We start from the raw sequence: 13,752 nt of genomic DNA, 5'->3' as shown, positions 1-13,752 counted from the left end.
CAATATTGTGTGATAGCAAATTATTCTTATTATTTCAGAAGCTATCATTTACTACATGTTTACTATATGCTGAGCTCTATTTTTAGCTATCTGCATATATTAATTAGAACCTGGACTTTGTAGTTAGATCTGGATTCAATTCTGGCCTTTCCTCTTCTTAGTTGTTAACCTTGGCAAAGCTACCTAGCCTCTTCAAGCCTTGGTTTCCTTATTTGCGTCACAGAAGTAATGGCAGTACCTACCTCACAGTTTGGTCCTATGGATTGAGATAATCGTAGTGAATCTATGTCTGGTATAAAGTAGGGGCTTTAAAACCAGTTTATTTAAAAAGCATGTCAGTTGACTGTATTTAGTGTAACTTTTAGTTTTTTGATAATTTTTTTGGTAAAATCATTGTATTCCCCTTGAGTATAAACTCACAGTTCATTGTGTGTGTGTGTGTGTATAAACACATATATAACTGATCTATAGAAAAACATCCATGTTACAAGATTATAGCTCTGTATAGTAGCTAAACTACTTCTTCCCTCTCACTACCTCCCTATCACCTTTCAGTTCTAAGTCTTCTGCTAGTCAGAAGAAACCAAAGAAGATATCTGCGGCATTCATGTTCCAAAGTCAAAGGCAAGATACCCTCTGTCCACCCATTGTGTTCATTCCAGGAGTGCTGTGTTATATCACTTGTTTGGAACTCAGAATGTATATATTTTTTAAAGGAAGTATCCTTTTAAATGGGCTTCCCAGGTGGCGCCTGCGGTAAAGAACCCGCCTGTCAATGCAGGAGACGTAAGAGACGTGGGTTCAATTGTTGAGTTGGGAAGGGCCCCTGAAGGAGGGCATGGCAACCACTCCAGTATTCTTGCCTGGAGAATTCAACGGACAGAGGAGCCTGGCGGACTACAGTAGTCCCTAGGGTCAGGAAGGGTTGGACACAACTGAAGCAACTTAGCATAGCACACAGCACAGCACATCCTTTTAAATGAGGCACATAAAGTCATTTAATTCCTGAAACAGCTGATATGCTGTATATTTGCACTGAAAAGCATTAAAAAGGCAAGCAAAAAAGTCACAATGTTTGGCACTGCTAGTAAAGTAATTTGAAACACTGAAGCTAAATAATACTGATCCCCAAGAACAGCCCTAGAGAGGATTCTGGGAAGCTGGAGTTGGAAGCATGAGGAATCTGTCTCCCCACCTAGGTAGCAGAATCTGTTGTAACCGTTTTGGAAGTATGGAACCATTGAAGGCTTGTGCTGCCAGGAAAAGGCTCAGATGTAAAATTGCAGGCATCCTCTTTTGCCACCTTTGTGCAGCTTTCATACAGCTTTTGGAGACAGAGTAGGCAAAAAGCACCCTCTTCTCCAAATATCAGCAATCTGTAATTGAGTCAGAGATTGCTGCTTCTAGTCACAGAGGTGTAGACAAAGGCGAGCATCTATTGTTGTCTCACGTACCTCATTGTTGCAAGCCCCTCCCCCACCCACTAAAGTGATATCCAGAAAATTTAAAGAAGTGGCACCCTTAAAAGATCTAGCAATCCCATTCCTGGGCATATGACCAGAGAAAACTACATCAAAAAGATACACACACCCCAATGTTCATAACAGCACTGTTTACTATAACCAAGATGTGGAAGCAGCCTAAATATCCATTGACAGATAAATGGATAAAGAAGATGCCGTATGTATATATACAGTGGAATACTGTTCAGCCATAAAAAGAATGAAATAATGCCATTTGCAGCATTATGAAATTCTGGAGCTGAAAAGTACAGTAACTAAAATGAAAAATTCAGTATAAAAATTCAGAGGTAGAGGTGAGCAGGCAGAACAAAGAATCAGCAGACAAAAATTAAAAGATTCCCAAGGAAAACATTAGAAAAAAACAGCCTGAGGGACCTGTGGGACACTGTCAGACAGACTAATGTAAATTCTGTGGAAGTCCTAAAAAGAAAGGAGCAGAGAGAACATTTGAAGAAATAATGGTTGAAAACTTCCCAAAATCGATAAAAGACATGAACGTAAACATCCAAGGAGCTCATTGCACTCCAAGAAAGATTTAAGTCAAAGAGACATAGAACAAGACACATTATAATCAACCTTCCAAAAGACAAAGGCCAGAAATCTTGAAAACAGCAGGAAGAAGACTTAATTGTCACATACTACAAGGGATTCTCAGTAAGATTAGTAGCAGATACCTCATCAGAAACTATGGAGGCAGGATGGGAGTGCGCTGATATATTCAGAGTGCGAAAAGAAAAAAAAGTCTAGCCATCAAAAATCCTGTTATACAGCAAAACTGTCCTTCAAAAGTGAGTGAGAAATTAGGATATTCCCAAGGAAACAAAAGCTGAGGGAATTCATTACCTCTAGACCTGCCTTGCAAGAAATGTACAAGAAAGTTCTGCAAGGTAAAACAAAATGCCTCTGATCAGCAACTTGAAGTTGTAAGGAGAGATAGAAATCTCAACGAAGGTAAATACAGAGGGAATTATAAAAGCTACTTCTGTTGTAACAAAGATTTATAACTATACTTTTTATATTCTACATGATTTAAAAGTTAATACATTTAAAGGAAAAAATTATTAGCCTAAAAGCTCATATTGTTTTATCTTTGGTCTGTAATTATTTTCTACGTAATTTAAGAGGTTAATGCATTTAATTATTAGTTTACATTTTGGGCACATGGTGTATAAAGATGTAATTTTGTGACATCAGTACTGAAAGGAGTGGGGATCGAGTTGTAATGGAGTAGAGTTTTTGTATGTTATTGAAGTTAAGCTGGTAGAAATTCAAGTAGAACTGTGATTCCTTTAGTATGTTAAATGTAGTCCCTATGGTCACCACAAAGAAAATAACCAAAGAATATACACACAAGGGACTGAGAGAGGAATTTAAACATTTTACTACACCTTAACACAAAGAAGCTTAAAGCATATAGAAAGCAAACAGTAATATGATAGAAGTAATACCTGGTAGCTCAGCAGTAAAGAATCCAGCTGCCAGTCCAGGAGCCATGAGTTTGATCCCTGAGTTGGGTAGAGCCCCTGAAAAAGAAATTGGTAACCCACTCTAGTATTCTTGCCTGGGAAATCCCATGGACAGAGGAGCATGGCAGGCTACAGTCCACAGGGTCGCAGAAGAGTCATGGACACAACATAGTGACTAAACAGCACCAATAACAAAGCTCTCCTTATCAATAGTAAAAGACAGATTGGCAGAATGGATAAAAACATGATCCAACTATACGCTGTCTATAAGAGATTCATGTGAGATTCAGTGACCAAAAAAAATTGCAAATATGGAAAAGATATACATGCAATTAGTAACCAGAACAAGGGCAGGTGTGGCTGTATTAATATGAAACAAACTAGACTTTAAATTTTAAAAGGTTACAAGAGATGAATATATTACATAGTGATAAAATGTTCAATAGGGCAAGAATACATGGAGCATTTTCCAGGGTGGACTGTGATGTTAGGCCACAAATTAAGTCTCAAAAGATTTTCAAAGATAAATATCATACAAAGTATCATCTTCAATTAGAAGAGGGTGAAGTTAGAAATCAATGACAGAAAGAAAGCTGGAAAATTCAAAAAATTGTGGGAATTAAACAGCAAATCCAAGAAGAAATCAAAGGGAATTAGAAAATACTTAGAGTCAAAAGAAAATGAAAACAACGCGCCAACACTTACAGGACACAATGGAAGCAGTGCTAAGGGGGATTTGGGTAGTTATAAATGCTTATGTTAAAATGTAAAAAGACATATAGCTTTATAGCTTAAGGAAATAGAAAAAAGAGTAAACTAAAACCAAAACTAGCAGAAGGAAGGAAATAGTAAAGATTAAAGGAGAGAGAAATGAGATAGAATAGAAAAACAAAGACTGTGAACCAAAAGTTTGATTTTTGAAAACACCAACAAAATAGACAAGTTTTTGGCTGAATGGGCTAAGTAAAAAGGGAGAAAGACTCAGATTACTAAAAGCAGAAGTGAAACTGGTGACATCACTATCAATTCTACTGAAATAGAAAGGTTATAAAAGAGTAATATGAACAGTTGTATGCCAACAAATTGAAGAAACTAGATGAACAGGCCAAATTCCTAGAAGTACAAAACCTACCAAGGCTAAATCACAAAGAAATAGAAAATCTGAATAGACCTATAAGGTAAGGAGATTGAATCAGTAATAATAAAAAAATCTCACATAGAAAAGCCCTGGCTTCACCAGTGAAGTCTACCAGTTAAAGAACTACTATCTGTCCTCAAACTTTTCCAAAATATTGAAGAGGAGAGAACACTTTGTAATTCATTCTGTGAGGCCAGTGTTACCCTGATAACAATTCCAGACAAAGATATTACAAGAAAACTACAGGCCAGTAACTCTTATAAACATTGAGAAATTTCCAACAAGATGCTACTAAACTAAATTCAGTCAAATAATAAAAGGATTATCTACCATGTCAAAGTGGGATTTATTCTTGGACAACATAATGCACCACATTAACACAATGAAGGAAAAAAAAATCTCAATAAATGCAAAGAAAACACTTGACAAAACTGAGCACCTTTTCATATAAAAGCATTCAAAAAACTAGAAATAGAAGGAAACCACCTCAACATAATGAATGCTGTATATGAAAAATCCACAGCGGACATCATTCTTAATAGTAAAAGACTGAAAGCTTTTCCCTCAAGATCAGGAACTAGGCAACGATGCCCACTCTCATGACTTTTATTTAACATAGTATTGGAAGGTCTAGCCAGAGCAAAGTCATCCAAGTTGAGAGAAAAGAAGTAAAACAATCTCTGTTTGCAGGTGAGATGATCTTATATGTGGAAAACCCTAAAGATCCCACACAAAAAGTACTTTCAGAACTAATAAATGAATTCAGGGTACAAAGTCAGCATGTAAACGTTAGTTGCATTTCTATACATTTGCAGTGAATAATCTGAAAAATTACAAAACAATTCTTTTTACAGTGACATCAAAAGAAATAGGATACTCAGGAATTAACCAAGGAAGTAAAACACACAAAAGTACAGAATACTGCTTACAGAGGACATAAAAACACATCCCATATTCATGGATTAGAAGACCCAATATTGTTAAAACATTAGTCCTATCCAGAGAGATTTACAGATTCAGTGCAATCCCTGTCAAAATTCCAATGACTTTTTCCCCCCAAAATAGGAAAACCTATCCTGAAATTCATATGGAATCTTGGAACCCTGGATAACCAAAACAATCCTAAAACTGGATGACTCACAGTTCTTAATTTCTAAACTTACTACAAAGCCTCATAGTAAAAAGAGTGTGTGTGGTACTGGCATAAATACAGACATAGACCAGTGGAATAGAATAGAGAACCCGGAAATAAACCTTCACATGACTGGTCAAATAAGTTTTGAAAAGCGTACTAAGACCATTCAGTGGGGAAACGAGTCTTCAACAAATGCTTCTGGGACAATTGGATATCCACATGCAAAAGAATGAACTTGGACCTTTACGTAACACCGTATACAATCATTAAGTCAAACTGGATCAAAGACCTAAATGTAAGACATGAAACAGTGAGAATCTTAGAAGACAACATAGGGCAAAAGCTTCATGACATTGGTTTCGGCAATGCTTTCCTGGATATGACACCAAAAGCATGAGCACCAAAGCAAAAGTTGACAAACTGGGCTTAATGAGAAATAAATTTGTTACCTCAAACAACATCTAACAGTGAAAAGGACAACCCAAAGTATGTGAGAAAATATTTGCAAATCATATATTTGATAAGGGATTATATCCTGAATATATAGAGAACTTATACTAAAAGTCAACAAAAAGAACAGGCAGCCTGTTTAAAAAATATTCAAAGGACTTGAATAGACATTTCTCTAAAGAAGATACACTGTGGAGAGCAGTATGGAAGTTTCTCAAAAAATTAAAAATAGAACTACTGCATGATCCAGCAGTACCACTTCTGGATATGTATCCAAAATAATTGAAAGGAGGGTCTTGAAGAGATATTTGTGCATCCATGTTCATAGCACCATTATTCACAATAGCCAGATGGTAGATAAATGTGCATCAGTGGATGAATTAGCAAGTTTTTATTCAGTGGAATATTATTCAGTCTTGGAATTCTGGGCAGAAGATCTAAACAGACATTTCTCCAAAGAAGACATACAGATGACCAAGAGGCATGTGAAAAGATGTTCAGTATTGCTCATTATTAAAGAAATGCAAATCAGAACTACAGTGAGATATCACTTCACACAAACCAGAATGGCTGTCATCAAAAAATCCACAAACTGAAAGCTAGAGGTTGTGGAGGAAAGGGAACTCTCCTACACTGTTGGTAGGAATGTAAATTGGTGCAGCTACTATGGAGAACAGTATGGAGTTAAAAAACTAAAAATAGAACTACCGTGTGACCTAGCAGTCCCACTACTGGACACATACCATGAGAAAATAGTTCAAAAAGACACATGCATCCTAGTGTTCATTGCATTGCTGTTAACAATAGCCAGGACATAGAAGCAACCTAAATGTCCATCAGCAGAGCAGTGGATGAAGATGTGGTACATACACACATACAAACTCAGCCATTAAAAAGAATGGAACAATGCCATTTGCAGCAACATGGGTGGACCTCGAGATTGTCATACTGAGTGAAGTAAGACAGAGAAAGAGAAATATTGTATGACATCCCTGACATATGTGATCCAAAAAGAAATGATATAAATGAACTTAGTTAAAAAACAAAAACAGACTCACAGACTTAGAGAGTGAACTTATGGTTGCTGGGAGGAAGGGATAGTTAAGGAGTTTGGGATGGACTTGTACACCCTGCTGTATTTAAAATGGGTAACCAATAAGGACATACTGTATAGCACAAAGTACTCTGCTCAGTGGTATGTGGCAGCCTGGATGGGAGGGGAGTTTGGGGGAGCAAGAATGCATGTATATGTATAGCTGAGTTCTTTTTCAGTTTACTTGAAACTATCATAGAATTGTTAATCGGCTATACCTCAATGCAAGATAAAAAGTTTAAAAAAAAAAAAGGAACTCTGACACATATTACAGCATGGATGAACTGTGTAAGTGAGATAAGGCAGGCACAAAAAGATAATACTGTACAATCTCATGTCATGTCAATGGATGTGAGTTTGAGCAAACTCCGGAGATAGTGAAGGACAGGTAAAGCCTGGCATGCTGCACTCTGTGGGTTCACAGAGTTGGACATGACTTGAGCGACTGAACTGAACTGTACAGTCTTACTTATATGAGGTGTTTAGTCAAACTCATGAAAACAGAAGGTAGAATGGTGGTTGCTAGTGTTTGGGTGGAGGGGAAATGAGTTGTTTTTTAATGGGTGTAGAGTTTCAGAGTTCTTGAGATTGGTTGTACGGTATTGAATATATTTAACACTACTAAACTGTACCCTTAAAAATGGGTAAGTGGTAAATTTTATGTGTATTTTCCCACAATTTTAAAAATTAGAAATAAAAGAAAAAAGATCTGAAGGTGAGAATATAAATTTTCCAGAGTTTCTCACAGAGGATTTTTAATATTGTCAAGAGCTTTATAGATTTGCACACTGGTTCTTTTGTATGTTTAACTTCCTTTTAGAACTTACAACTTTTCCTTGATATTGGGATACATCTCTTAATCATGTTTACTGTGAATAAACTTTTCAGGATAGGGGTTGTGGGATGCTTATGAGTGGATCAAGGAAAAAGATTTTTTTTTTCTTAGTTAATTGGCTAAAATTAAAATCTCTTAAAAGAGAGAGCTGGAGAAACATCACATAAGAGGAACAATTTATGGTAGAATTAGCTGGACAGTTTTATAAGGTAGAGGTAAAGCATGATTTATGTCAAACTTCTGGAGGGGAGAAAAAAACTGCTAAGGAAAAGACAGTTGGTTGCTGCCCACCCTAATGTAGGGTGTCGCAGCAGCTCACAAGTGGTGAGCAAACTCCTACCTGAACCACTAATTTTATCTATAGGTTAGAAGTCCAGCATGAAAAATTTTGTTCATGGGAAATGTTCGTTTTGGGTATCAGTCATATTTGTTAATATATAGATTAAAATGAGGCTTCGTAAAACCCCTAACATAACGCCTAATATAGTATAGCTGTTCAGTAAATGCTAGTGCTCATGTTCGGAGAAGGCAGTGGCAAGCCACTCCAGTGCTCTTGCCTGGAAAATCCCATGGATGGAGAAGCCTGGTAGGCTGCAGTCGGTGGGGTTGCTAAGGGTCGGACACGACTGAGCGACTTCACTTTCACTTTTCACTTTCACACATTGGAGAAGGAAATGCCAACCCACTCCAGTGTTCTTGCCTGGAGAATCCCAGGGATGGGGGAGCCTGGTGGGCTTCCGTCTATGGGGTCACACACAGTCGGACACGACTGAAGTGACTTAGCAGCAGCAGCAGTGCTCATGTTTGAATTTGATTTTTTTTCATGTGTTGTAAAAAGTGAATAAATTAACCAGAAATTTTTCAAAAGTATATTGTAATCTCTTGAAACTCTAGATTGTAATTTATTGCTATAATTTGTGTCATTATCCTGAGGCTCTAGGCATGCTTGTTGATACTGTTTTCTGATGACTGACTCTTCTGATTTTATTCTGGGGGCTCTTGTGGACTAGGAAGATACAGAGCGTGGATTCTAGGGTCAACTCTGGGAGGAGGAGTGACAGTGAGGTTTAAGAGAAGTGACGAGATGGAGAATTAGCCTGCCATTGGCTAAAATGGGCTTTTAGAGCTACTGCATTTTTACTTTTCTTTCGAAAAGGCTGTGTTAATTGGTACCTTGTAGACAGTATGTTAATTTTTAACATACTACATTTTAATAAAAATTTAGACTTTTTAGTTTGTTTAAATAGATGAATTGAACTAACAGTGCTGCCAGAAGTCTCATAAGAAAAACTGTCTTTAAAGAAATAACAAATTCTTGACTTTTTCTTGTTAATTCTAGGTTAAGTCAGCAAACAAAGAAAACATGGTGTTTTGAAGTATGATTAAACTCCTGATGCTGCAGCAGAGGCTAAGAATATTAATGGCCAGATCTAGGTAAATTGAAGTTTACTTTTTAAAAAATCATTAAGTCCACAAATTGTATTTTTTCAAACTGGAGATTTTAATAATGGTATTTTGAATGCAATTATTTTGCCTCCTGATACCACTTTGGGCTTCTCTGGTAGCTCAGATGGTAAAGAATCTGCCTGCAATGCAGGAGACCTGGGTTCAGTCCCTGGGGCAAGAAGATCCCCAGGAGAAAAAAATGGTAATTCACTACTCTTTCTTCCCTGGAGAATGCCATGGGCAGAAGAGCCTGGTGGTCTACAGTCCATGGGCTTGCAAAGAGTCAGACACAGCTGAGTGATTAAAAAACTATGTTGTTACTTCCCAGACCTCAAAATAAGGACAATTGACTTTAATTTAAGAAGACAGTGTTTACTAATTTAAATATCTGGCACAGTTGTTGTAGTGTTGTTCTCCCCAAACAGAGGCTACCTTTAGAGGGAGAGTAGCGCATCTATTTGTGTTTTTGCAGAGTTACAAACTTGAATGAGCTAATGAGATCATGTGGTTTCTCATCAGGTGTTTATGGTATTCATGCATATTAGTAGGTCTCAGGTAACTCAGATTGTCTCCAAGTATTAATGTGATTGTCATAGATGTAGAATATCTAGTGTCTTGTTTTTACCCCTGCCTGGGAGTTTGTGCTTCAGGAGGAGTAGTCAGAGATGTGGGTGAAAACTCTGCATTAAGAAAAGTCTCCTTCTGTGTTGGAAGATTGACCAGAATGGCCTGTCCAGCTGTTTCAGACTCTCACTCATACTAAGCCTATTTTTTAACCATACTAAGGCCTCCTATTCCTTTTTGCCTCCCTCTGTTTTCTCCTGTTTCTTTAGCCCTCTTCTTTCTTTGCTTTTTTCCTGAGCAGACCTGTTGGCCCATCACTTCAAACCCCTATATTGCCAGTATCCTTTCATTTATTTGTCTTCTTGCCCTCTGACCCGGGTCAGTTGAATTGTTTACCCTCTGTACTGCTGAGCACAGCTAGAAAAATAATATAATCTTACTTTCCAGCTTCTGCTCAGTCTCAGCATAGCCTGCTTAATAATCCTGCTGCTTTTCTTGCGTAGCTCCTCAGTGAAAAATCCTACCATTCTCCTTAAGTCCCTCATTCTGCAAACTTGCCTTCTGTTTTATAAAAGAAATGTAAGATGATGGATATTATCTGTTTCAGCTTCTCTGATATGTTTCACTCATCTTTCTTTTCTACCCTCTCTCCTGAAGAGGGCTTCCTTGATGGCTCAGATGGTAAAGAATCAACCATCAATGTGGGACACCTGGGTTCAGTCCCTGAGTTGGGAAGATCCCCTGGAGGAGGGAACGGCTACCCACTCCAGTATTCTGGCCTGGAGAATTCCATGGACTGTATAGTCCATGGGGTCACCAAGAGTTGGACATGACTGAGTGACTTTCACTTTCACATCTACTCAGAGCACAAGGCATTCCTTCTCCTCTGGGCACGCTTTTGAGTCTGGGTCCCAGAACTCAGCTCTAGTCTTGTCTCCCTGCTTGTCTTGATCCGTCTTCTGACTGTCTCTTTCCTTTGGTTTTTCTTGTATTCTTCAAACTTTACTGACATACTGATTAGAAATCTGCATAAACCTGTGTCATCTTAAAACAATAAATAACTCAAGAAATGTATTTTCTTTTGAAACCATGTCCAACCATTACCCTATCACTAGAGGCTTTCCTTTCTCACTGTGTTCTTAAAAGAGCCTTTTCTATTCTCTGGAGGACTACCCCTCATCTTCCATTTGCTCATGCATAATGGCTTCTGCCTCTACCTGACCCTCCTTGACACTTTCTTTTCTTAGTTTGTACCATTCTGATTGTTTTTCTTCTCCTTCACTTGTATTTCTCTAGTATTTACACATTTGTGTTCCCAAGTATGACTGCCAGGGAATTCCCAAACACTTAGTGATTTTATTTTTAAAAATTAAACTTTTATGAAATAATTATCTGCTATGTCAAACAGTATGCTTAGTGCCCTAGAAAATTCAGAAGATAAAGTCCCTTTCTTCATAGAGATCACAGTGAAGTGGCTGGTGAGACTGCTAAACATTACAGTAGAATATGATAAGTGCCATGATGGAGTCATGTCCATATGACTGCAGGGGCATTGGAGGCAGGTGAGCTTCAAGTTAGTTGGCATCCCAGACCCCTAGGTTGTTGTTCAGGATGTATAGTTTGGCTCCTGCTTGTATTTCAGCTACCCTGCGTTCTGGTTGTACTGGATCCCTCACTTTCTCCTGCATACAGCACCGCCTTTCGTGACCTTTATCTTTGCACCTACTTCTTTATCTAGTGCCTATTTCTGTGTTTACCTAGCACAGTTTCTGCTCACCTTTTAAGGTACCAGCTCAAATGCTGCTTCCTTCCCTTCCTAATCCAGAAAGTTAGTTGCTTCTTTCTGTGTCCACAGAACTCTTCTTATAATCTAATATAAGGTTTATCATAATGCATTATCTGTTGACAGCTCTGTCTTTGCCTTTAGACTCATGACTCTTGAGAGGTACACAATCTTTACACCGTGATACTTAGCTGGCATATTAGTTACAAGATACCAAATATGAGGCTTTGTTTTTTTCCTTTATGTAACAAGATTTTTTATTTATTATATCATCACACATTTTCCCTATATAAATTTATTAACATTTTTCGTTAACGTATAGTTGATTTACAATGTTGTGGTAGTTCGTGGTGTACAGCAAAGTGACTCAGTTTATATATATGTAAATATTATATATATTTATTTGTATATATTCTTTTTCAGGTTCTTTTCCTTATTATAGGTTATTACAAGATAATGAATATAGTTCTGTTCTATACAGTAGGACCTTGTTGTTGTTGTTTTATCTATTTTATATATAGTAGTTTGTATCTGCTAATTCCAAACCTCCTCTAATTTATCTCTCACTCCACCCCCTTTGCCGTTTGGTAACCATAAGTTTATTTTCTATGTGTGTGAGTGTATTTCTATTTTGTAAATAAGTTCATTTGTGTCACATTTTAGTTTTCACATACAAGTGATATGTCATGTGTTATTTATCTTTCTCTGTCTGACTTACTTCACTTAGTAAGTAAGTGATCTCTGGGTCCATTCATGTTGCTGCAAATGGCCAGATTTCATTCTTTTTTATGGCTGAGCAGTATTCCATTGTACAATTTGGGAGACCTGGGTTTGATCCCTGGGTTGGGAACATTCCCTGGAGAAGGGAATGGCTACCCACTCCAGTATTCTGGCCTGGAGAATTCCATGGACTGTATAGTCCTTGGGGTAGCAAAGAGTTAGACACGACTGAGCGCCTTTCACTTTAAGGTGTATATACCACATCTTGATCCATTCATCATTAAATGGACATTAAGCATGCTTCCATGTCTTGGCTGTTGTAAATAGTGCTGTTATGATTATTGGGGTGCATGTATCTTTTCAAATTGGAGTTTTCTCTAGATATTTTTGCCCAGGAGTAGGCTTGCTGGATCATATGGCAATTCTGTTTTTTGTTTGTTTTTTTAAGAACTTCCATCTGTTTTTCATAGTGGCTCCTAACTTAGATTCCTCCCAACAGTGTGGTAGGATTCCCTTTTCTCCACACCTTCTTTTTAATGATGGCCATTCTAACTAGTGCGAGGGCACCACGAAATATGAGTCTTAACTTTACTGTTTTATTTATCACTTCTTTTGGTTTATACACTAGTATACTTTTTTTTAATTGACTTAATCCTTATACCTGCCAACATTCTTTATCTTCCTTTAGTGCAGTTCATTTAGCTTACAAGAGACTTAGAGCGTCTACTGTGTGTTAGTTATTTTGTAAGGCACAGGGAAAGCAGGAATGAATAAATTCCATCTTTACTGGGAAGGAGCTCAAAGTGGAGGGAAGAAGATAGATAAGTAAATAGTCCGTCACAATTTCTACTGAGTAAACAGTGTGAGAGAGGCTGTGATACTGGGAAGCTCAGGGTGCTTTGGAGTTACATAAGGAATATAACTTGCCCAGTTGATTGGAGTCAGAAAAGGCTTCCTGAAGGCACTGTCTTCTGAGTTGAATCTCGAGGAAGGAGCAGGATGGAAAGGTGTGAGGAAACAAGACGCTCTAGGGAAACTGGTATGACTGGGTGAGGCTTGAAGCAGAGAGGAGTGAGAGGTTAGATTGGATTTGTAGACAAGGACCATAATGTAAAGGACTTTTTGAGCTTTTGCATTTTTTTTTCTGAAGGTAGTAAAGATCTGCAGAAGCATTCTAGACAAGCTTTGATCAGATTTGTATTTTTAATGTTTAGTAACTTCTTATGCTTTCTTCCCTTCCCCTTTTTTCAAATACTTTCACATCCATTCTGATTCTTTCCCTTGTTTGTAAGTGAAGTTTCCTTTGTTCACTTGGAGTGTTCCTTGAACACTTAATGTAACTATAACTACTTATCTCTTACCCTCTGTGGGAAAGGATTAGATAGACACATTTAGAGTTTTGCCAATATTCTCTGTGTTACTGTTTGAGTTGTCTTTCTCTCTTAATGAACTATTGCAGATTTCTTTTTGTGTCTTATTAAGGAAATCCAACCAGTCCATTCTAAAGGAGATCAATCCTGGGTGTTCATTGGAAGGACTGATGCTAAAGCTGAAACTCCAATACTTTGGCCACCTCATGCGTTGAGTTGACTCACTGGA

The 13,752-nt window shown here is 37.6% G+C and overlaps 1 protein-coding gene across 5 annotated transcripts in view; it reads left to right on the top strand.

Annotated features, from left to right (window-relative positions):
- FRS2 (fibroblast growth factor receptor substrate 2) overlaps window positions 1-13,752 on the top strand; it is a 113,769-nt gene that overhangs the window by 86,057 nt on the left and 13,960 nt on the right. The window contains exon 3 of one of the 5 annotated variants that reach the window (XM_055396719.2): window positions 8,980-9,074. The exons of the other annotated variants lie outside the window; for them this stretch is intronic. The gene's annotated coding sequence lies outside the window, so the exon portion shown is untranslated. The remainder of the gene's footprint in view (window positions 1-8,979; window positions 9,075-13,752) is intronic. 5 annotated transcript variants of the gene reach the window in all.

The sequence above is a fragment of the Moschus berezovskii genome, chromosome 6, assembly GCF_049115385.1.
Source record: "Moschus berezovskii isolate FMDL1 chromosome 6, NW_MosBer_1.0, whole genome shotgun sequence".
NCBI lineage: Eukaryota > Metazoa > Chordata > Mammalia > Artiodactyla > Moschidae > Moschus > Moschus berezovskii.
This window is presented reverse-complemented; position numbering and strand designations above follow the sequence as displayed.